A 23216-nucleotide genomic window follows, 5' to 3' on the forward strand; every position below is an offset into this window, starting at 1 on the left:
AGTAACCTGCCCAAAGTCACCCAGCTGAATGCGTGGATAGAGGCGGTATTAGAACGAAATGTCTGGCTCTAGAGAAGCTGCCCATAACCACTAGACTCTGCTGCCCCTCTCTGCATCAGTACTGTGCTTAGGAAGAAGTTTTATAAAGAAGATAGGCATTTTTAAAGGTGTTTACAAAAAGTAAAATGAGAAGCCTTTTATGCTGTTGAAAAGTGTGGTCGGAAGGCAATAAACATATAGAAAATGTTCCCCTTGAAGAAAGTCAGGCTAAATTCATTCCTGAAGAAAGGACAGAAACAGGTATGGCCACAAATGCAGGTCGCACAAGTCCCCAAGCAGCTGGCAGGCAATTATGCGTTTTGACTACTGCTCACCACTGCTGACATTTCAGACACACAAACAAGCATCCGGAAATTCGCTGGCACAAGTCAAAGTATCAGGCAGCACTTCCGGTCAGGGGCTTCCTTTAAGACAAATCCTGTTTGCTGATCATTCTCAGAGTAGCACATTTTTATGCTTCTTAGAGTAAGAGTAAGAATGAAAAATACCCGCTGTTTTAAGTTAGTGTCCTAATTCTATCAAGAGTAACTTAAAGCCTTTTCCTGTCCCCTTTGCTGAAGAGGCATCATAGCTTCTCACCTATGTCATGACTACTTTTTCTGTCTGTCCTTTTTTTTCCGGCCCTTTCCTCCTGGTAGGTAATCTCACTGATTTCCTTTGTCTAGTTATGCAAAATAACAAATGTCAAAGCTTGGGAGCTGGTAATTTGGCAATTTTAGACAATCGCCTCAGAACCACATTTTAGTACACCTTTGAAGCAGCACAAGTTCAAAGGCTTTGAAAAGACGACTATTGCCTTGCCTGTTACTATGAGTCATTTGAAGTAATTGGTCTTGTCTGATGTATGTTTTGAACTGAGGAAGTAGAGCTTTATTACCACAATCAGATACAGGTTTTTAGCCGAGGAAGTGGGGTTTTCCTCGCAGATGTAGATGCATGCTTGATAAGGCAGAAAACAGACAGATGTGCCTCTATGCACCAGGGAAGAGGTGTGGAGAAGGAACAAATAAAACAGTTGAGAAAATTCCATGAAGCTCCAGTGAAGTGCTTTTGGAAACAATCCCAGTTAGGAAATTTCTCACAAGCCAGCAACTCCTAATTTAGACGCAGACTTTAGACTTTATTTTGATACCTACTGAAACCTCCCTCTTATCCTCATCATGTTCAGAGTGGGCCAGTGATTCGCACACAAGTAAACTGGGTAAAGGAAAATCATCTTCTTAAAAGACGATTAACCAGTCTTTTTACTTTACTTTTACCAGTAGTGCTTCTGATGTAAAGCCAGTTTGGACTTCATTAGTTACTTACGACGAGGATTGTTGTTTCGCCATCTCTCTCATGAAAAATAAAAAGCAAAAATGTTTAACTCCAGAGAAATACCCATACACTTCACTTCTTTTGGCATCTTCCCTCAATAACATTTGTTAATGGTTTTCCATGTGTGTATATGTTTGTAAATAAAGGAATAAGACCAAAAATAAAACAAAATGAAGCGAACACACACAGGCACGTGAACACACGCCACATTTCAGGATTTCAAGCAAGGTTTGGTTACTTTGTAAGTGTTTCTCATGAAACATTCAGTCAACGACTATTTATTGAACGCCTACAATGGGTCAGGCACCTGGCAAGCAATTAGAATACTGAGTTCATTGTAACCCCCTTTTTAAGGAGTTTACAATCTAGCAGGTAAAAAACAGAATGACATGTGTAATAATAAGCCTAAGGCACTGAAGGGAAGCATACACAGAACAAAGTAAACTAAGGCTTCCCAAAAGAAATTAGTTCACTGCTTGGATTTCGATGGAGTCAGTGCCGATGAGGAGACTTTCCAGAAAAAGGAACTGGTCTATGCTAAGGTACAAAAACATGAAAGAATATAATCCATTTCCAAACCATCCACAGTTAATGAAGCTAGAGCTTGGGAGAAAACCAATGAAAGTTAGTTTTATTCCACATGTTTGTAGTTATTCATATAAATTATGTTTTCCTTTCCGAATACTTGCTACAATTTTTTCAATTATATTTATTGTAAAAATGCAACTGATTTATTTCAGTGACCTCGTATTCTCGGCTTTGCTAAAATCACTTATTATTTTCAGTAGTATTCTACAGACTATCTAGCATTTTCTACAATATAATCATATCACCTGAAAAGAAAGAATTTTACTCTTTCCTTGCAATCACCCAACCTGCTATTATTTTCTTGCCTTACTACACTTGTTAGGATCTCTAATAAAACACTAGCTAGAAAGAAAGTAAACTGTTGCCTTGTCTCTAATCTCAGCAGAAAACATTCAAAATTTTACAAATGAAAAAAGGTGTTAAGTTTTACATAGGTGATTTTTATCAGATTACAGATTTTTTTTTCTGTTGCTAGTTTCCTGTCCTTTTTTTTCTCCTTCATGAATGAATATCTAATTTAGTCAAATGCTTTTTCTGCCTCTACTAAGAGTGTCATGGATTTTTATTTTTGTTTTTTGCTGTCTATTAATATGGTGGAATGATTCAATTGATTCTTGGCTATTAAACCAACCTTGCATTTCTGAGATAAACTTCACTTGGTCTTGATGGATAGATATACATATATAATCACTGCTGGTGAGAATACAAAATGGCACAAGCCCTGTGGAAAAGATTATAGCAGATCCTCAAAAAATTAAACATACAACTACCATATGTTCCAGCAATTCCACTTCTAGGTATAGATCCAAATTAATTGAAAGCAGGAACTAGAACATACATCTACATACCAATATTCATAGCAGCATTATTTACAATACCCAAAAGTTGGAAACAAGCTATTTGACTATGGACAGATATGATATATAAACAACATGTGAGACTTACATATAGTGGAAAATTATTCAGCCTCAAGAAAGAATGAAATTCTGATTCATGGTACAACATCAATGAACCTTGAAAACACTGCTGAGTTAAATAATCCAGACACAAAAGGGAAAAAAAAAATGTATGACTCCACTTATATGAGGTACCTAGAGGAGTCAAATTCATAAAGACAGAGAGTAGAATAGTGGTTACCAGGGGCTGGGAGCAGGGTGTAATGGGGAGTTAATGATACATAGTTTCTGTGTGGATGAATCAAAATTCTGCAAATGGATACAGGTAATTTTTGTAAAACAATGTAAATGCACTTAAATTGTACACTTAGAAATGGTTAAATTTTATATTGTTTGTATTTTCCACAAGAATAAAGAATAATACAAATAATGAAATATTTTAAAATAATACAATAATAAAAAATTTAAAAGATGGTGGCATGCTTGATAGAATGTCTTACTGAATGACTGTGGGAGCAGGTCCCTTACCCCCTTACCCCACCTCTACCTCTCTTTCTGACCTGCATGGTCCTTGTAAAGTGGTTATTACAGCATCCATCATCTGCTAAAAGCTACTTGAGAGAATCTCATGAGCTAAACATTGATTCCTTGAAAAATGTTTTCATATGACCTTCAGCCAGACCCTCAGTCCTTTTTTTTTTTTTTTTAAGATTTATTCATTTATTTGAGGGGAAGGGGCAAAAGGTGAGAATCTTCAAGCAGACTCCACACTGAGCATGGGGCCCAACACAGGGCTTAATCTCATGACCCATGAGATCATGATCTAAGACGAAACCAAGACTCCGACGCTTAACCGACTGAGCCACCCAGGCACCCCCCTCAGTCCTTCTTAATCATCTTTTTATTTCCTCTTCTTTTGTCATTTTCCAGAACCAATGCTCAATTTTGCCACTTTCTCCAAATTTCGACTCCATGCCTAACCACCTAATTGTCAGAAGAGAACTTTTCCTCTGATTTCTTCACTAAGTGGATTTCGGTAAAGGATTTTCTCAAATTCCCTCCCTTATCTTTCACAATTCTGTTATTCCTTTGTCTGACTTCCCCTTAATCTCAAAGAAAATGGTATCTCCCTTTTTTATAACAATAGCTCTTACTTTTATTGCACTCACGATAACCTTGGGACACATATAGTAATAATCCAACATCCCAGCCATCTAAGATAGGTCCTACTATTTTCCCCATTTTACAGATGTGAAACTAAGGCACAGAGAGCCTTAGCAGCATGCCTATGGCTACAGCTAGGAAATGCTGGAGGTAAGGTACGAACCCACAAGATGTTCTTAACTGCCTTCCTAACACTCAGTCTATTACATAGTCCTTGAGGAAACAGTCAATCTAATATAGTCTTAATTTTAGATATATACATTCTATTTTCCATTACATTATATTCCCACATTACAACTGTGCTCTCTCGTTCTCACAATTCCAGCCTCCTTTCAAAGTTATCTTGTCCCCTGCTCCGTCCTTTTTCCTATCAGAAGAGTTGCTAGTAATTCTTCACTTTGTATTTAGGTTTTAACCACTGGCTACAAACTAACTTCTGTTGCAAGTCTACCTCAAGACCAATTGAACAAAAGTCAGTATTGTCCTAATGGTATAATCAATGGGGATCTGTTTTCACCCATCATCATGCTGATGTCTTTACCACTGTTGGCTTGTTATCCCTTGTTACTTTAACCCGACTTTCACCTATCCTTCTACCTGTTTAGGACATTCTTTCTGGTGGTCTATTTTTATTGCCTCTCCCATCTTTTCCTTAAATATTGATGTTCTTCAAAGTCCTGTTTTATTTTTTTTCTCTTTCTTTCAAGTGGCTCTCCTAATATCCTCAAGTTCACTGACCTATAAACACTTCATTAATGCACACATATTGGAAGAGGAATGTTTATCTTCTTGCTCACTTGCAAAGGATAAATAAAACAAGTTTTGGTAAACTACCTCTAAGAGTAAGCCTAATCCTTGCTCTAATTTGACAATATTAGATACAGTTAGCCCTTATTAATTCATTACTAAGTCCCAGATACTGTTCCAAGTGCTATGTAATTTTTAAATCATTTATTCCTCACAATAATCACATGAGATAGATACTATTATTTTTAAATTTATTTTTGATGTATAGTGGGCATATAATGTTATATTAATTTCAAATGTAGGGCACAGAAATTCCCAAATTCTGTGCATTATGCTATGCTCACCCCAATAAGTATAGTCACCATCTGTCACCATACAGCATTATTATATTATTGACTATATACCCTGTTTTCCTTTTCATCTCTGTGACTTATTTTATAACTGGAAATGTGTACCTCTTAATCCCCTTCACCAATTTTGCCCACACCTACCCTACCTGTCCTCTGGCAACCACCAGTTTGTTCTCTGTATTTAAGAGTGTTTCTGTTCATTTCTTTTGTTTTTTAGATTACACATATATGTGAAAGCATATGGTATATGTCTTTCTCTGTCAGACTTATTTTACTTAGCGTGATACTCTCTAGGTTCATCCATATTATTGCAAATGGAAGATCTTATTCTTCTTTAAGGCTAATATTCCTGTGCTATGTATGTATATATCACATCTTTACCCATTCCTCTATCAGTGGACACAGGGTACTTCCAGATCTTGGCTACTGTAAATAATGCTGCAATACCTGTAGAGGTGCACACAGCTTTTTGAGTTAGTGTTTTTGTTTTCTCCAGGTAAATACCCAGTAGAGGAATTACTGAATCATGGTATCTCCATGTTGTATGTTTTGATGAATCTCTATACTGTTTTCCATAGTGGTTGCACCAATTTATGTTCCCACCAACAGTGCACCAAGGTTCCCTTCTCTCCACATCTTTACCAACATTTATGATTTCCTGCCTTTTTTGATACTAGCCATTCTGATTGCCTTGAGATGATATCATGTTGCAGTTTTAATTTTCATTTCTCTGATGATTTGTGATGGTGAGCCTATTTTCCTGTGTCTGTTGGCCATCTGTAGGTTTTCTTTGGGAAAATGTCTATTTAGGTTCTCTGTTCAATTTTTAATCTAAAATTTTTTGCTGTTGAGTTGTATAAGTTCTTTATGTATTGGGGGTATTAACCCCTTATCAGATTTACGATTTGCAACAATCTTTTCCCAGTCAGTAGGTTGCCTTTTCATTTTGTTGATGGTTTCCTTTGCTGTGCAAAAGGTTCTAATTTTGGTGTAGTCCCAATAGTTTATTTTTGCTTTTGTTTCCCTTGCCTGAGGAGACTTATCCATAAATATATTGCTAAGGCCAAAGTCTAAGAAATTAATACCTATGTTTTCTTCTGGAAGTTTCATGGCTTCAGGTCTTACATTTAGGTCTTTAATTCATTTTGAGTTGATTCTTTTGTATGGTGTAATAAAATGGTCCAGTTTCATTCTTTTGATTGTAGCTTTCCAGTTTTCCTGCACTATTAATTTAAAAGATTGTCTTTTTGGGCACCTGGATGGCTCAGTCCATTAAGCATCTACCTTCGGCTCAGGTCATGATCCCAGGGTCCTGGGATTGGTCCCACATCAGGCTCCCTGCTCAGTGGGGAGTCTGCCTCTCCCTCTACCCCTCCCCCTTGCTCATGATCTCTCTCTCTCTCTCTCTCTCTCTCTCTTTCTCTCTGGTAAATAAATAAAACTTTAAAAGAAAGGAAAGAAAAGAAAAGATTGTCTTTTCCCCACTGTGTGTTCTTGGCTCTTTCATTGTAGGATGTTTCATATTTGACCACATGGGTATGGGTTTATTTCTGGGCTTTCTATTCTATTCTGTTAATCTGTATGTTTGTTTTTGTGCCAATACCATACTGTTTTGATTATTATAGCTTTGCAGTATATCTTGAAATCTGGGCTCGTGATCCCTCAAGCTTTGTTCTTCTTTCTCAGGATTGCTTTGTCTATTTGAGGTCTTCTGTGGCTCCATACTAATTTTAGAAGTATTTGTTCTAGTTTTGTGAAAAATGCTTTTGGCATTTCAATAGAAACTGTGTTGAACCTATAAATTTATTAGGGTAGTATAGATTTTAACAACATTAATTCTTCCAATTCATGAGCATGATAAATTTTTCCATTTGTTTGTGTCATCTTCAGTTCCCTTCACCAGCGTTTTATAGTTTTAGAGTACAGGTGTTTAACCTCCTTGATTAAATGTATTCCTCAGTATTTTATTCTTTTTGGTGCAATTGTGAATGAAGTTGTTTTCGTAATTTCTCTTTCTGCTTCTCCATTATTAGTATATAAAATGCAATAGATGTCTGTATATTAATTTTGTATCCAAGACTTTATGGAATTTGGCAGTTCTAATAGTTTTTTTGTGGAATCTTTAGTGTTTTCTATATGTAGTATCATGTCATCTGCAAATAGTGACCATTTTACTTCTTCCTTACCAATTTGGATGACTTAAATTTATTTTTCTTATCTGACTGCTGGAGTTAGGGCTTCCAGTACTATGTTGAAAAAAATGACAAGAGTGGATATCCTTGTCTTACTTCTGATACTAGAGAAAAACTGTTTTTCACAATTAAGTATGATGTTAGCTGTAGGTTTTTCATATATGGCCTTTATTATGTTGAGGTATGTTTTCTGTAAACCCATTTTGTTGAGAGTTTTTATCATGAGAGGATGTTATATTTTGTCAAATGCTTTTTCTGCATCTATTGATATGGTCATGTTTTGTTGTTGTTTTTTAAGTGGGCTCAACACAAAGTGTGGGGCTTGAATTTATGACCCAGAGAGCAAGAGTTTGCATGCTCTACTGACTGACCCAGCCAGGTGCCCCCACAGAGTTTTTATCAGCTACTATAACATGTGAGAGGTGAGAAGCCTGAGACATAGAGAAGTTAACTAACTCACCCAAGGAGCCCCAGCTAGTAATTGGCAGAACCAGAATTCAAGCTAAAACAGTGTGGTTCCAGAATCATTCTCTTACCAACTATGCCACATAATGTTTTAATCAATAAATAATGTTACTGGCAGGACTGTGGCACTAAACAAACTGTAGTGGCTCTTTCCCATAAATTATGCAGAGGCCCTGACCAACAGAAAGGTGATTGCTGTTGTTTACTCCCACACAGACAAGAGAGAGACAATGGCATTTTGCACTAAGTCTTGTAATCTCATATATCATGAAACTATTGCTTTTCTACTGTTCCATGGATAAGAGAAGGCCATGGCATTCAAGCCAAGTAAAGGATCTGAAATAAGGAAAGAAAGTAAAACTCATTATCTGACTCCATCCTATCAGATGTCATAACACGGAGCTTTTAGATATATTTTCACTTCCTAGAGGGCTAGAGAGATTCATTCAACAGCCATATAGGTTTCTTTTTAATGCAAATCCTATCATATCACTACTCTGTATCCAATTCTTCAATTGCTTTTCATTACACTTAGAATAAATATCAAATGTATAATGATAGCATCATCAGACTCCTGCCATTTCCCCCAATCTCTTAGTGTACCCCTCTCTCCCTTGTTTGCTTTATTCCTTCCACCTGGTCTTCTCTTCTCTTCACTTGGGACACTCACCTTCTAACTCTTGCAGGGCTGGCTCCTTTTTATCCTTCGCGGTCTCAGAATAAATGTTATCTCCTTAGAGAGATCTTCTGTAGCCACCTGATATAAGTAGGTGACCTTCTCCTCCCAATTACTGTCTAGTATGTCATCTTATTTACTTCCTATCATGATCCAGAAGTAATTAATTAATTAATAATGAAGTTATTAATTATTTAATTATCCATTCTTTATCTACCCTATTAGGATGTAAGCTCCTTTGTTTGACATTACATTGATGATGTTAACACAGAGCCTGGCATGTAGCAGAAGTTAAGATGTTTATTATACTAAGAAATAAGAAGTGATATATTTCATGGAATTTCCCAACATTCCTTTGCCTGCAAACTCATATATGCCTCACATTCCTATATATATTTACCTGAAAGAGCACGGAATTTGGGGTTAGAGAGACAGATTCCTATCCACCTCTGCTGCTACAAATTGCATGATCTTGGCCATGTTTGTAATTTAAAGACTTTTCTCAAAAAAAAAAAAAAAACCCAAACAGCAAACAAACTTTTCCCTTACATTAATTAAGGAAAAGGTAATACTTATCTCATGGAGTCAGTGTGATCATTATGTATAATAATATCTATAGAAATGATCCACTCTATTCCTGACACTTAGCCACCAACGAATAAATGTTTGTTTTCTTTATGTCTCTTTCACCTGCAGTGCCCCTCTCTTACAAGTTCATGGATCACACCAAACATATTAGAAAATAAAAGTTAACAAAAAGCAATGTTTTCCAAGTTTCAAATCTCTGAGCATTAAGCCTCACTTTTTAAGTTACAGAAAATTTAAAGAAGAGAAAAATTACACAGAAGAAGAAGAGAAGCAATAGGCATAGTATGGAAAGGTGAAGAAGGTGAAAAAAAGGAAGAAAAAATACAAGGATTTGCATTTTGCAAGGATACTGACAGATCATTCCAGTTCTGGCCTGGTCGTCACTAAAGACCCACACAGAAGGTAGAGGCAGTTCTTGCTGATTGCTTTGAAACCGTACCTGCTGCCAGGGTCCATGTGCCGTGGCAAATTGACATTTTCCAGAAATGGACAACTCTTTCTTATGTGTTTTGGCCAATGTGACCATTTCACAAATGTTATATGTTGGAGAAACATCCAGTTTCTTCCCCCCTTTTTTTTTTTTTTTTTTGAGGGTATAGAAAGTGTGGACAGTTAAAGGCTGACCCACCCAATATTTAGCATTTTAGAACTTGGTTATATTCCAACATTTGTTTACTTATTTAAAAAATTTAATGGCATATTGGAAAAGGAATTTTCTTAAAGAGAAAGCCTCTGAGGTATTTCTGGAGGCATATTTCAGATTTTCAGGGAGGGTTTAGTAGGAAATATTTTTTGCTACAATGTTTGACGTGAGTCCAGACTATTCCTGGAACTCTCTTTATGTAGAAGCAATATGTATAGATATCTTTAGAGGTTACTAGTAGGTTTGAAATAAAATTTAAATGTTCTCATTTTGAAGGGCAGGGCTTCTAGTATTAGGTGAGTGCACCAGCCATTTTATTTCTTCACAGTATCCCTATTCTGTCCCCATCGGTATATTTAGAACATTTTATAACAGGGGAAAAAACCTTGTATGTCCTAATAGATAAGACTCTTGGGCATCATTTGCCAGGGCATGGGGTAGGACCAGAATAGATGGCATTGCAAGTAAAAACAAGGTTTCAGGATACAAAATGAGATCACATAACAATATCTTGACTTCAAATGAGCTTTAGCTGACCTATTTCCATAATGGTTTAAAAAATAAGTATTTACTGTTATCAAGTTGATCAGCAATGTTATCTTAAAATATCTCTAGAGTGATAGTTTTGTAGTGGAAGAATTTTTAAGAATCATCCAGTGAGTTCAAGTCAGATTTGGTGAGAAGCAGTGCACAATCTTCAGAAATGTGCATCTGTTCTTAAGTTTAAGAACTGTGAATCTAGAGTGCAACCAAATGGGGTAGATTGAGCAGCAGTTGGAGGGATTTCAGTTCATCGCTTCCAAGGTGGATTACACCCATGGGGATTCACCTTATCCAGCAAGGCTTTTTACACAAGTTCTTCCTGCAGTCCTCCTGGCAGGAACACTATAGGACCTACCAAGACAGTTTGCTTCTGTCTGCTTCACTTCTTTTGGGACTTGATCTCTACCTTTGAGGCTCCCTCCAACGTCACCTTGCTTCTCCTCAAACTTGCCTTGGCTTTAGGGAGACCGGCGATAGTGCATTTTTAGAACTGACGTTAACACCCAAATCATGGAAAGATGGGATTACTTTCTCCATCTTAATAACAACAACCCATCATTGTCCTTTCCTTCTGTGGGAAAGTTCATAATGAAAATGTTCACACATTAGTACTTTAATAGGGAGCCCGATGGATGTCTTCTACTATTAAGTGTTCATCAGCTTGTGATAATTCTTTTAGCTGAGGGCTCGAGAACCCTGTGACTTGGCTATCCAGATGTGGAGGAACAAGGAATGCCCTAGTAAGAAAGCCAAAATCCTGTTCACACAGGAATTTGGTGGAGAATTCATGGCCTATTTCATTTCTACCCACCCATGGCCCTCATGAATCCTGCTGTTGCCTGACCAAATCGGGTCTGTTTATGAGGCCCTCCCTTTTAACGTGAACTCCTACTGGTTTTCCTTCTTTATTTATTTATTTTTGTGGAGGGGATCCTCAATTTCTTTTTCCCACACACTTAGCTGAACTCGAGCTTGAGGCCAAATAAGACTGCCCCAAGTGGATTCCACAGTTCTCTTCCTCAGCTGGCTGGGTCCCCTTATGATGGCATTCCCAAGGACCCATTGGCTGGGATCCATAACATTCCACTATCAGGACTGCTGACAAAGGTTTATTTTTTTTAATGCATTGTAATCTAATGCTTAAGGAAGGGGGGGGTGTTTACTGTATGAGCCTTAGTTTGTGGTGGGTTTACCTAAGATTCCCAGGGCATTCTGAACACATGGGATTTAATGCTGTGCAGTCTCTGAAGGTAAAACAAAACAAAACAATAAACTTATTTCCCTTCTGTATCTTCCCTTCCAACTTTTTTTTCCCCTCCCTTTGGGAAAACATCACTCTTTCCAAATTGAAGACTCTCTTCAGAAAAGGAGAAATCAAGTGACTAACATTCTTTCTTTTGCAAGAGAAATAAAAATAACACACACACGAAGAGAACATTAAGTGATTTCCTTTCCAGTGATCTTTGACATGTTTTTTATGAACATATCTCCAGACTTCCCTTCTCCCAAGATACAGCTCCTCACATCAGAGTTGGATTAAAAAATAATAAAATTAATTAATTCTGTAATAAAAATAAGTCGGAAATGTACATTGTTAAGCTTTCCTTAAAAAGGAGAACCTTTAAAAAATAAATAAGAAGTAGGTTTTACATCTTTCCAAAAGAGAATGAATTTCAGTTTTACCTAACACAAGATAGTATTTACAATAGGACAAAGAGATGACCCAGAAAAAAACGGGACTTGACCAATTGGTGGCCCGGTTAAGAATATCAATATCATTTTCTTACTAGTATTACTAAAAATAATAACAAGTGACATTTACTAAGCCCTTTCCATATACCTGGTATCTTGCCAAGCTCTTTACATGCGTTATCTCATTTAATCTTTATGATAAACTCTGTGATACAATTTAGGAGTTGGAAAACTTATCTGTAAAGGGCCAGATAGCAAATATATTAGCCTTTGCAGTCGCATAGGGTCTCTGTTACATAGTCTTCTTTGCTTTTGTTGTTTTCATAACCCATCGCAATTATAAACACCGTTCTTAGCGCCTGGCTGCAAATTGAATGTGGTCTGTGGGCTATCGTTTGCTGGCCCCTGATTTGATCTAAGTAGAGCTTTTATCATTTCCACTTACAGAAGAGGAAGTTAAGACTTAGAGAAGGTAAGTAAATCTGCCGAAGTTGTATACCTAGGAAGTGGCACAGGATTTCAGCTAACCACGTAGACCCAGCAAGAGTAAGTGAATTGCAATTAAATCTGAGAAGTCGTGGAAACAAGAAATAAATATAGAGCATTTCTAAAAAGCCCTATATAGTTGATTATAACTAGAAATGTCACTGTAGTGTCAGCTAGTTTAGAAATGCCTTATTGGACGTACTGATAAATACATACTATTTCCACTTATACTCTTGGCACAAATAATATCAAAGGAAGACTGTTTCATAACCATAAGCAAATAGAAGGATTTCATTTTATTTTCCTTTTAGAACACTGTAATATTTTCCAGCCTTAACTAACCTAGTTCTGATTTTAATTTTCCCTGGTCTTTACCATCTCCTTTCCTGAAGTTATAGACAACTAAAGTAAATATACATTCAAAATTTCAAAGGCACAACTTAGCTTCACTAAAAAGGAAAAAAAAAAACCCACAATGGGCCTAAGATTATTTCTTTATTACATTCCTGAATCCAGAATTTGAATGTCAATCATTCTAAATTTTTACTGATTATCCAAATTGGCAAAAGAGGAAAAAAAATAATGAAACATTCAGAAATGTAAGATTTTTTTCCATAAAATTGGATAGATCAATTCTGTGGTTTGAATGTATAGTAAATTTGAATTGATTGAAATCAATTTGAGGTTAAAAATTATTACTGCAGAACGTGTACATGTGGTACTTACCAGCACTAGGGCTGCTTTCCTTGCAGAAGTAAAATTATGCTGACTGTTAAAGACTTGACCTAAAGTATCAACTGTAACTTTTATTTTTTTTTAAGATTTTATTTATTTATGTGACAGAGAGACAGCCAGCGAGAGAGGAACACAGCAGGGGAGTGGGAGAGGAAGAAGCAGGCTCCCAGCGGAGGAGCCCGACGTGGGACTCGATCCCAGAATGCCAGGATCACTCCCTGAGCCAAAGGCAGACGCTTAACGACTGCATTACCCAGGCGCCCCTCAACTGTAACTTTTAAATGCTCATTGTTCATTATTGGGCATTGTATTGCAGATTTTTTTCTAGATAATAATGTCAGCTCCAATGATAACAATAGGAATCAAATCAAATCAAATCTGGGGAATTTGTAAAGGATAGGTATGTCCAAAATTAAGAAGAGAAAATATATCCAAAAGATAAAAATCCTTCTTACCTATATTCTTTTTAATATGTCTGTTTAAAGCATCTAAATTCAGGCTCATCGACTAGTAAAACTGATGGAGTAACACATTTTGAACATTTCCCCAAATATGTCATTTTCTCACTGGAGTGAACCAACTCCTTTTATTCTCTTGGGTGTATATGTTTTTAAAAATGGCCTGCCTATAGTTTTATCTAATATCCAGAGTCCTATCAATAAACTATATACATTAAAGAACCACCTTGGTTGATTTTTAAGAAATTTTTTTTTCCTTTGGAATAAAACTAAGCAAAAGGAAACTTAGACGTGAATATATACAAACTGGCCACGACCAACAAAACACAGGAAATTAGACACACTATAGATGGAGAAAGAAGTTCAGATTTCTATCACAGCTCATTCTGCCTGTAACACTGCAGTGCATTGTCGAGCACAGGAGGGCCTGGGGTGCTTGGGAGAACAGATGGCAGCTGGGTTAGGCCAGACAGGAGAGAAAAGGAAGGTGTGGCCACCCAGGAAGTGATGGTAAATTGGGCAGCTTGCTCTTCTCACCTTCAGGTGGAAAAAAAAAAAAAAAAGTACTTAGGAAGGTGTGTGCCAACGGTCAGCACTGCGGCCACACTGAAGCGGTTCCCACCCAAGGCACAAAGCAAGGTAGAGAGCCCAAAGAACAATCCGGGCGTCTTCACGGAAACGTTAAAAGACAATAATGGAGTAGTGCAGGGACGACCTTGGGACAAGCGGCATCCTTGAAAGAAAAATAAAACCCACTTAAGTTTGCAGATGCAGTTTTTCCTTCGAGAACCGAATGCTATTTGAAAGGTAGGTGAGATACAGGACTCTTTAGTGAAATGAACAGACCCAGCCGAGGAGAGCAGCTGTTCTTGCTTCTCACCGTGGAGTGATCAAGAAAAAAATAAATAGACTTCCAGAGAAGCAGAAGGAAATAAAGCTGAGATTCATAAATGTGAGACCTGTGAAACTCTGGGAAATGGTAACAAGGGAGATTATGGAATCACCTAAAGGATTATCTTTAAAAGCCTCAACTCATTATATCAGCATTATTAAAAACCTGGCTATTTTCTTTCTGGAAAAAAAAAGTGAGGTACTGGCATATCAAGGTATAATATGTCAGATAAATCTTAACTTCACTCTTTGCATCAAACAGCAAAATAATTTCTGTACATCTTGCCTGTGTTATTTCTATTTTGTGTATGAACAGGCACCGCTTGTATCAAATTTTCCTAAGTGCATTATCAAACTTTTGAGCGGTACTTTCAAAATATTCTCACAGTGCCTAAGTCAGCATTCTGCACACAGCAAATGGGCATCCACCAAAAATATAAAAATGGGAAGGTCATGAAGTTGGAGTCCATAATTCCTGTGCCCTTGAGTTCCCACAGGTGATAGAGCTCCGTCCATTGCCTTCTGCTGTGAGGGGCTGGCGGGGGAAGGGGTAGAAGGAGAAACTGTTGCAGGTTCAAGGAGTAACACGTGAAAAAGCTCAAAGCTGGGGAGGAGGAAGGAGAGAGAGAAGGGTATCAGGGAAGAATTTTAACACCTGAAAATAAGCCAGCAATGGCTGGAGGTAATAGTGGTGAGTGGGGAAAGACAGAGGGAAGTAGAAAGAGACTGCTTGCGCCTCTTGTAAACAAGGTGAGAGGTTACGTTTGGGCTTTCTCATGAGGGCAATAGGGAGCCATGGAGGGTTTTAAGCAGGGAAATCCGGGATCAGAGATAGAGTTTGAAATGTTCTTTCTGGGTGCAGTGAGAGCAGAGGTTGGAGAGAAAAGAATCTTGAGGCTTAGAGGTCAGTTTGGAGGTTTTGGCAGAATCCAGAAAAGAAATGAGGGCAAATTGCAACGAGATAGAAGAATGGAGTAACATGAACTAGGACTAGGAGATCCGAGGGGATGTGGGGAAAAGAGAGAAAAAATAGAGAAAGGGTGAAGGCCACATTTGTGGTTTCAAATAGAGACCACAGCAATTAGTGTAGGCTTGGGGGAAAGAAAAATTGTACATCTTCCCAAGTGTAGCTTCTGCTTTGGATCTGTCTGAAGATAGGCTTCCGGAATCCTCCACCTCCTCTCAACCCTTCCATTAATTATTAGAGGATTCTGCATAGAGATTGGTTATTTGTATTAAAATTGAAGTGTGCAAAATACAAAATGCCCTAAATTATCACAATCAGTAACTCTAATTGGTATCAATTAAGACCCTGAATTCTTTCCTACCTAAAATTAATCTTTTACTGTCAGAAAATATTTCTGAAGCAATATGCAAACCATTACCATCTTACGAGCTTGTGAAATACTGAAGTGTTTACCAAAGCATTTTCTTTTCCAAATTATATCTTCTGCTAAGTGAATACTTTATCTGATATTTTGTGTTAATCGAATAATGTGTCCATTTATATGTACAATGTGCATACACAGATATAGGTAAAATTCATAGCTTTCCTAAATTGCAAATTCAATATTTCTGTGCCGGTTCCAAACTTCCTATTCACTATTTAGCAGGCTTCCTGCAAGACACAAAATCCATTGTGCAATATTTTTTTTTTTTTACCAGACTGCAGGAGTGCAAAAGTATACACTGTTTCCTTCAAAAATGGAATCATCATTCACAGATGTAGATGTGTACTTGTTATGCCAAGATGAGACAGATGTGCTTCTATTCACTCAGGGACAGGTGCTACGGAAAAAGAGATAAAACATTTGTAGAAAGTGTAAGCAACTGCATCGCTGTTGCTAAATAAATAAACTCTCTGCCAAAAAAACTTTATTTGCTTATTTCTCCTGAATGTTTATTTTAAGATCTGGTGGAGCTGAGCTCTATTCAGTTTTTTTTTCCTGCATTGGTCAAAAATGTACAGTGTGTACATATGTGTTTGAACATGTCCCATAAGCATGAATGGCACAGACAGCCCCGCATGCCGTTTTATACTAATATTAATTAATAAAAAGCAAGCTCACGCCCTGACAGACACACCCACAATCTGACACCCTTAACTTCTGGCCAGATCATGTTCACCGTCCTTATGAAAGAAAACAGGTTAAAACGAGGGCCGTGAAAGCACTAGGTGTTTTGGAAGGAAAACCCAACTTCCTATTATTTTTCTGAGAAACATTTTGGTGAGCTACAGACTGAGAACAGTACCGGGAGCAGAAATGTGCAGCTGCTAGGCTAGGGCAAGGGAACAGAAGATGATTTTGATTTTAAATATTCGTATTAATTCCGACTCCAAAAGAAGGATCGGGTGGGAATCAGCAGCTGGGAGAGGGAAGGCGGGTGGAAAAGATGATTTTGATTTTAAATGTATTTAATCATAATGCAAAGTGGAGAACCAAGGGGATCTGCAGCTGGGCCAAGGAAGGCAGAGGGCTGAGCTGGAATCTTGTCTTCCTTTCAAATACACAGCTTTAGCTTTACTGGAACCCAGGGGGACCAGGAAACTTGTGAATACATAGAAAGATTTTACAGCTTGAGGGGGCTGCAAATAGAAAACTCTGCCTGCCCATGTTGACGTTAAGGGGGAAGAAATGATAATAAGGATAGTTGGTAAATAGAATGAGATTAATCCCAAGATTGAAAAAGCAACAGAAAACTCAAGAAAGTGTTGGATGTAGAGTGGTCTAATAAAAACAAACATTCTGATTATCTGATAGTTATCTCTCATATAAAAGTTTTGTTATCATTCTTTAAGAATTAGGAAACAAAAACTACAGTGATCATTGAAATTACAGTGAATAAAACGTACTTTCTCAGTCGATGGTTTTAAAGACAGTTTAGGGGCTCTCAGAACATTATGTCAGTACAGTTGGGGCTTGGTAAATGTTTGTGGAATGAAAATAAAAATTAATAAATGATCATTAACCCATATTTTAGGTATAGAAGGATGAAACATGTACTGAGCCTACAGTATTCTCTGAAAGCTGTTTTGTGTATTGGCTTATTATTTTGTTATTTGTCTCACAAGACAAAGTGTCAAGAAAAACTCAATTGAACTTTTTGGGGGGGCATTCTGAGTAATGTGGGCTTGAAGTGTGAAATTTCCACCTCGCACTGATGATATTTAAGATATGATTTAAGAAACCCAGAATATATCTATGAGTATGTGGGGGGGGAAGATGTTTAAGGGAATAACCTCAACTAAGGAATCATTTGCTTTTAATATGAAAATGTAAATATAACATACATTTCATACTGCCAAATTGAGAGAATCTTTGTTTTGCTTAGGGTTATTTGCTATTTTGAAATTATTTTATTTTAGTGAGAAGTGACTTCTCCTTAGGCCCAACTTCTATTTCCACAATGATAATCCCTTGGATACAATAGACAGCTTGTCAATAACAGGTCATGTCCTATTTTTTGACAAATAAAAATTTCAATTTAGGACCCAGTTAAAAGACTGTTTAAACATCCATCCACAGAATTGTCAACATTCTGAAAGAGACGGTGGTGGTTGGGCTGCAGAGTGGGAGGAGCCTTGCACAAGAATCTGTCTTTAATTTTTTTTTAAGTCAATTTTACTCATCAGGTGGGGGCTTTGTCCATGCTTTTCAAAGCTTGACCAATGAATCCAGCTTAATACAAATATTTCCCTTTGTAGGCAGAATAGTCAAAGCCTTAACTGGTTTAAATCCAAGTAAGAGATTTTACTTTGTCTGAATGCCAGAGAGCATACAAAAAACAATTATCAAGGGCATAAAATTCATCTTTATATCCATCACGAAGCACTGAGTAGCAATGGATATCCATTGTTCAATGTCATTCTGTGTATTCTTAGCAGCTTTCTGATTCTAAATATGCTATTTTATTTTTTGACAATTTCTGTCAATATGAGTCCTGAAAGTAGGTTGTATTTTTCCCTTTCAGTGAGGCTGGAAGAAGCAAGTATATAAAAAATACCGTTACTTCCTTCCATTTATATTTTGTACAACCCAGCATTGATTTGCTCCTTATTTAAGCAACATTTTCTTGATAAATTAAAAAAGCAGCAATAGCCATTACTGCAGGCTATATACAGCCTCTAATATCACTTAAGCATATTACAGAATATAATATCTGGTACTTAACGACTAACTTGCATATGAAAGCTCACATAATGTCTCATAAAACCCTTAAAATGGCTTCAGTTTAAGAGTCTCTTTAAAAAAAAACACCTTCAGGGAATATTGTAAATGAAGTAGCACTCCAGCCTCGGAAAAAAAATTCACACACTTGCAGAAATTTTTAATATAAATTGAACACATTAAAAATTAATTTTGCATGACCATTTCGCATTGCGGTGCCAATGCATAGTTAAGATAAGGCCTTAACTCTTCTTTGTTTAAAGTAACATGGAAGCTCTTTGCTTTCTCTCTTTGCTTTCATCTGTACATAATTATTATTTTCATTAATCAGAAAATGGACCCCCATTTTCCTATTCTGACAGCCTCAGCTGGAGTTGACGGAAACCCTACCTGAGTCACCAGGGTAACTTAACCATAAACTTCTAGAAAACTCATTAAAGAAAGGTGTGAGCTGACAATTAACCAAGGCGGTTTCCATCATCCTTCCCTTTTTTAAACTGAGGGACTTGGGAGAAAAGCTTACTCATCAGAAAAGTAGTTTTGCCCTGAGAAGTAAACCTGCACTGTTTTGCCATTGCTCCCCTCTTCCCAGACCCCTGATTTGTCTCCTCTTATTTGGTTTCAACTGAATCGTCTCTTTCTGACGATTCGTGCGGCTTTTAACAGGAGCCTTAAAGAAGTAACCCAATGTACATTTTCTGTTATGATGTTTATTTTTTGTTGGAAATATAAAGGGGCAAAAATAACCACCAATTACACCTTTTTGTATATGTGCAGATTTTTTTATTACTCTCATGGCCACAATTTTCCAACAAGAAAATTCCCAAAGAGGGCATCAGTTGCAATAAGACATTGACGAATGTCTTTCTCCGCGGAGAGCTGGCGTTGCACAGATCTGACATGCTGTAGTTTTCTGTGGCTCTGACATGAGCAGCCAGGGCACGATGCCAGTGGCAGCTCAGAGGGAGTCGCTGGGGTGATTCACAGATTACATCTCAAGTGATCAATTTTAAAAAGGTGGGGAAGGAGCTGACCTAAGAAAGTCTCCTAGACCTTGGGTCAAAGGTGCTATATAAATCTAGCAAACAAAGAAATAAACCCAGAGCACATGTTGCTCATCCTATCCTTTCATTGTTCGAATCAGACATTTTACTATGCAAATCTTAAAAGCCGAAAATAGAATGAGAAACCTCAGGCTTAGTTAAGACTCTGTGCTTTAACTTACTGGGGTGGGGATAGAAAGTTTTGGGTCAGGGGACAAGTTTTACAAGAGTATTTTCTTAGCTTATTTAAGCTTCCAGAAGACCTTGTGAAATATTACAAAATGTATCCCCTAGTTCTCTCCTAGTTCTTATACTCCATGTTAATACCATTTATAAAGTACAACAATGAGACAGGCTCCAAAGCTATTGAGAAGACATGCGTTACTCACTGCCAAAGAGGGTATTAGACTGGTGGTATCTTATCTCGAAAAAAAATCATTCAAACTGTAAAGATGTAGTGAAGCCAATCTATCTGGAAGAATTGGAAAGAACTATCCAACGGCTTGCAGACACATACTGCACTTTCTAAGATCCTCACCTAACACAATCATTATGTTACCCACCAAGGATGGTGTAATACAGATTTGTTTTCAGAAACCTGCAGCCTATTTTCCATTGAAATGTTTCCAGACAGACTTCAACCATTGGTTATTGCAATGCAAGAAACAATCCCCTATACTGTAACTACATTCACGAGTCCAGTATGTTTCTCCCCCATTTTTTAATGGGAAGGTTATGAACAAGATAAAGACTGTAAAAGCTAGATATTTTTTAGTCCTGGGTGAACAAAGAATCATGAAATATCCCCCAATGTACCAAATTTAGATATGTACAAAAGAAAGTACAAAAATCTATAGAGAAACGTCCTTCTTTGTGGTTTTAGTAATTCTCAATCAACAGCCATATAAACTTAGTTTCTCTATCATCTCTCTCTCTCTTTCCCTCCTTCTCCCTCCCTCTCTCTCTCTCATACACACACACACACACACACACACACACACACACACACACACAATCAGTGGCAATCCATGAAGCCCAAACTAGAAAAGAGTCATGTAAAATTACTTCTACATTTCTGGAGGATATCTTTGAATAATCACCTGGTACTAACATGCTCAGCTGCTACTGGAAGCAATGGAGATACAAGTATCTATACAGTTAAAATAAAGTTAATTTTTTATTGGATTATTACTTTATAGTGTTGAATCCACAAGGAAGTCAAAGAAGTCAGATAGCCAAAACCTAATTGGATACCAATACCCAAAAATCCAGTTTTCACATGAAGTTGAGCAAAACAAGTAGCAATCCTTTAGCATCATTTTGGACGTCGCAGTAAGTAACTCTGAATAGCTATGGAGCTACTAAGGCAGAGATGCAACCCTGAGTTCCCAAATGCCCTCCCCATTCTGCAGCTCTAGGATCGTATGCATTAGGCAAAAATGATGGCGTAATAAGCATGCCATGTGCCTACTACTACCACTTTTCTGCAAGCTTATATACGTAACCACGAATATATCCTTTTTATTATATAAACAATAATAGAAATTGTATCCAATAGAAATTTTTCATTAAAACATAAATTATAAGATCAAAAGTGACACATCTATGCGGACATTATCACATGTCCCAAGCTGCATTCTCTCTCTTTAAAACAAAACATAACCTTCAGTCATCTTCCTTCTAATGGAGGTTATTTTTTCACTTCTCTTCAAAATTGTAAGAGAAGTTAGGCCTTGGCCAGACACAGTAGGGCACAGAAGAAGAATGGGAAGATGTGATGAACGAACACACAGAGGTCATTTTGTAAATCTGCCCCACCTCCAATTTTCTGCAATTGACAATTGATAGGAAGGTGTTATAGGCTGAATTGTGTGCCCCTTGAAGTTCATATTTTGCAGCCTAACCCTCAGTACCTCAGAATGTAACCTTATTTAGAAATAGGGTACTGCAGTTGTAACTAGTTATGATTAGGCCATACTGGAGTAGGGTGGGCCCCTAAACCAATGTGACTAGTGTCCTTTTAAAAAGGAGAAGTTTGGGCACGCACACACACACACACACACACACACACACACAGAATGTCATGTGAATGTGACAGCACAGATAGAGGTGATATGTCTACAAGCCAAGGAATGTCAAAGATTGCCAACAAAGCACCAGAAGCTATGAGAAAGGTAGGGGACAGATTCTTCTTCACAGCTCTCAAAAGGAAAAAACCCTGACAGTGCCTTGATCTCAGGCTTCCAGCCTTCAGAACTGTTTAATAATGAATTTCTGTTGTTTAAGAACCACCCCCCACCCCATTGGTGGTGCTCTGTTACAGCAGCCCTAGGAAACTAGTACAGGAGGTTTCCATCATGAGTTTCTGGGTTTACTTTCCAATGAGGCCTTATCATAATAACAGAGCATAATAGCAACCTAAGCTTTTATGAAGGGCCTCCTATCCCATGAACATCTAAGAGGTGCATGTTAACAGTGTGGTAGACACCCAAAGAAGCAACTTTAAAAGCAACCCAAGTGTCCGTTATTGGATGAGTAAATAAAGGGGAATATTACTCAGCCATAAAAAAGAATTAAACCTTGCCATTTGCAACAATATGGATGGACCTAAATGCTATTATGCTAAGCGAAATAAATCAGACAAAGAAAGGCAAATACCATATGATTTCACTTATATGTGAAATCTAAAAAAAACAAAACAAGTAAAAAGCAGAATCAGATCTGTAAATATAGAGAACAAATTGATAGTTGCCAGAGGCAAACCCGTTTGGGGGATGGGGAAAATGGGTGACAGGAGTGGGAAACACAGGCTTTCAGTTATGGAATGAATAAGTCATGGAAATAAAAGGTACAGCATACGGACTATAGTCAATGGTATTGCAATAGTGTCGTATGGTGACAGACGGTAGCTGCACTTGTTGTAAACATAGCATAACAGAGAGACTTGTGGAATCACTATGTGATACACCTGAAACTAACATAACATTTTGTGCCAACTGTATTTCAACAAAAATATAGAAAGTAAAAATAAATAAATAAAAAACAAAGAAGCAATTTAAGAAAATTAACATGGGTTAGGGAAAGACAGCAATAGTACAACAATAGTATAAAACTCAACAAATGGAATGTTTTGTTTGTCTGTTTGCTTGCTTTTTCCAGAGCTTTTGTTTATTAAAAAAGCAAGAGTGACTATGCACATTAGGAGCAGAAGTTCAAGTTTTCCAATGGGAAACGACAGAGTTCACATTTGAGTATTTGATATATACTTGTTACAAGAAAAATTGAATGAATAAGTAATATCCAGCAAAGCTTCAGAGCGGAGGTTAAACTTTAGCCACTGATGGTCCTGAGTGGATGACAGGACCATCATTTTACACAAAGATAAATCAAAGCAAAAATAACATTTTACCCAAATATGATGTAGTGGTAAATTTCTGAGTAGGAAAAAAAAAAAAAGATTTAGAAGAATTTCACAACCTCTGTTGAGAAGTGGTATTACACAAAATACAAAAC

The sequence above is a fragment of the Ursus maritimus genome, unplaced genomic scaffold, assembly GCF_017311325.1.
Source record: "Ursus maritimus isolate PB19 unplaced genomic scaffold, ASM1731132v1 scaffold_1, whole genome shotgun sequence".
Lineage (NCBI taxonomy): Eukaryota > Metazoa > Chordata > Mammalia > Carnivora > Ursidae > Ursus > Ursus maritimus.